The following is a 3131-nucleotide window of genomic DNA, read 5'->3' on the forward strand; positions in this document are numbered from 1 at the left end:
GTAATATAAGTATTGGCAATTGTAACATGTACAACCCGATAAAATTGTAGATGTAGTGGAGCTAACAATGTCTAAAGGCCATTAAGGCTGTACATTTTGGTTAGTGCGCACACAAAAAATCACATACTCGTTTAATATACGCATACCATCTACATCGATTGACATGGTAAAAGTAAAGTATTCACATGTTATATGCTAGACAAACACAAATTCACTACACACAAACAAACATCCATGCCCGATCACATGAAAATGACACATCAAATCTCACCTTCATTTCAGGTTCCATCACACACCAATCTGCTGCAAACAAAGCATCGTTGAATAGATTATATCCAGTTGATTCCGGCCACTGGTGCTGCCAACCGATGACCACAAACCACGCTCAGGTTGGCATAATAAAGATTCTCCTACCACACCTTCAACCGTCCTCTCGCATTCCTTTTTCTAATTCCATCGTGAAATCATTGTCGTCTCCACCGAACAGCATGTACGCGAGGAGGAGGGGTGTCCTCTAGTGGCACCATTCTCAGGTATGAGATGTGCCACCAAACTCTGCAGATTCATTTTCTTCTTCTACCTTGAGTTTGTGTGCGCTTGCTCCTGGCAGAGCCAACATTTGCTATCAGAGCAAGGTTTATCGAGGTCTTCGCATCATCGAGCTGCGTCAAGAGCAAAGCAGGAGATATGCTGCCCGGTAAGTTGTGTCCCTCGCAGTAATTAAGGAGGTGAAGGCTATGACATGGAGGTCATTGCCATAATGAGTTCATCATAGGCATCGGAGTCAGTTGAAAAGGTTCATCATGTGGTGAAGGTGTAGGAGGTGTGCCTCTCATCGAAGCACTAACAAACCCACTTCTGCATGTAGGTATATATACACGGTCAAGGCACTAACAAACCTCATCCAAGGGCCATACGACTCGGCCATTTTACATGTATGTAGCCGGACTAACAAACTGCATGTAGACACTAGCTTGTAGCACAGCCACTCTTGCACTCACACGTTGGGCCAACATCTCCACGGGGCGAGTGCGGTTGGCTAGTACACACGTGCATGGACCAAATCCAAGAACATATCTATGCTTTCTCTCCACTACTCGCTTGCAGATCCATTCGTGCTGCCGCCATCACACACACTATCTATGTGCTTCTCCAGGAGCTGATCCCCCGGTGCCATGATGCAAGACACATGATTTTCTTTGAACTTTGTTGAGTAATGCAACTCTATATGGCTACGACACCATGCAACAAACTAAACATGGCCTAATCCTATGCACATAATATTAATAACAAGATTAGTTCCAACAGGAATGGGAGGAATGTCCTCGATTCTTCGCGTCCTGCCATTGCTTGAGTCCTTGCAGGACCATGGGAGGCTTTGTGGCTCGACTCATCGTCTCCTACCAGCACCGAGTCCACGGAGGACCATGGGATGCCATCATGGGTCGATTCCTCAACTCGTATGGCCACCAAAAACACTGCTCCCGCATCTTGAGTCACGGGAGTCTGGCAACATGCATACAGCCTGGACGGGGCGACGCCGCTCTGCAGTTAGCCCTCTATTACCAGGGGCTACATGGAGCTTCGGGGGCAAGGAGAGGTGGCATGACGCGGATTCAAAACTAGACAATGAAATATGCCGACATGTTTAACTCCCGAAGCAGTATGTCCAGTGCCCTCCCTCTCATCTCCATGGATTAAATCACACTAATGTCCATGGATTAAATGTGGCGTGGTACTCAAAACATTTTAACTCAATGAGACTTAAAGTGGGACTAATATGACGAAAATTTGCTTTTTTATACAGTCCCTTCAAACCAAAAGAGGAGTATACATTAAATGGGGTAGTATATCTCAATGTTATTTTGGAATCTCAATTAATGGTCGGTGGAAATTGGAAGGTATTAATTAGACATTTATTGTAAGTGATGCTGATCTATGTTCCTGTCACACTATATAAACATTGGCAATTTGCATCAAACCACAACACCCACAATAAGAGTGGAAAAGAGGAATAAAAGAGTTGCTAATCCGCCATGGCAATTCTCAAGAGAAACACAAGGGTTGTATGCTTGGTGGTGCTTGTGGTCATGGCCACGACCTTATTGCCCTTCTCAACTACACATGGTTGTTGTCCTTGCTTTCATTACTCATCATATATATAGTAAATTTTGTTTCCCAAATGTATATATCTAGAATCATCATAGAAAACTGACACTTTTAAGCACTTTTTGCAGGGGCGTGCTTAGTGGCACCGGAATGCTCGGGTCCCTACCCGAATGTAATATGTGGTGAGTTATGCGCTCGTTATGGTTACAGCAAAAATGGATACTGCAAAGATTCAAGAAATTGTTGTTGTAGTGGCAAAAAATTAAAAGAGTCGGTCCAGGTGGATCCTACAACAAATCCATAGGAGAGAAACTCTAGAAGCTGCTGCGCCACAATATGTAATTGTGAGATGATTAAATTTGAAATGAAATAAGTTTTTATCCATGCATCGGGAATTCGGGATGAATGTGATCAAAATGGTTAATAATTTGATATGTTTGGCGGATGGGTGAAACATACAGTTAGATCGATTTGGTAAACACTGTAATCAACAATCCTGCACTGCGAACAAAGTCACCAATGGTGTGTGTGTGTGTCATAGATGAGCTACTTTATTTTATCTCATCAAAAGGTCATCACGAGACAATGCAGATGTGGATCAAACATTATCAATTTTTTTTCATTTCCCTCAGAAGTAGGTGGCTAGGGAAAAGTTCCCCCCTCCGTGATCCATCGGCCAGCCCGTGGATTCGCCTCTCCTTTGCCTGCCACTATGGCGGCTAGTGGCGGCAAGGAAAATCTCGGTGCCTCGGTTACGGCTAGTAGTTTTCGTTAGGATTTTCTAGTCCTCGCATGGGCGGCGGATGGATCGAGCGCTTCATATTGTTTTTAGGGTTCAATGGCGACGATTTTGGCTCCTAGATGGTGGTCATTAGGAGCACACATGTGAAGATTTCCCAGCAGTTAATGGCAATGTCAGGTCAAATATAGTATGGAAGCGGCGATATTGACGCGTCGACTTTTTGTTCTAGCAACCTTAGTGCTCGTTCAATGGTGTAGGGACCTTAATGTAGTTTTTATCA

The 3131-nt window shown here is 44.1% G+C and overlaps 1 long non-coding RNA gene across 1 annotated transcript; it reads left to right on the forward strand.

Annotated features, from left to right (window-relative positions):
• The first annotated feature begins 2002 nt into the window (after window positions 1-2002).
• Window positions 2003-2493, forward strand: LOC119289885. Its single transcript, XR_005141641.1, has 2 exons — window positions 2003-2127; window positions 2238-2493. It is a non-coding gene; the product is annotated as an uncharacterized LOC119289885 (long non-coding RNA).
• Window positions 2494-3131: the final 638 nt, after the last annotated feature.

The sequence above is a fragment of the Triticum dicoccoides genome, chromosome 4A (assembly GCF_002162155.2).
Source record: "Triticum dicoccoides isolate Atlit2015 ecotype Zavitan chromosome 4A, WEW_v2.0, whole genome shotgun sequence".
Lineage (NCBI taxonomy): Eukaryota > Viridiplantae > Streptophyta > Magnoliopsida > Poales > Poaceae > Triticum > Triticum dicoccoides.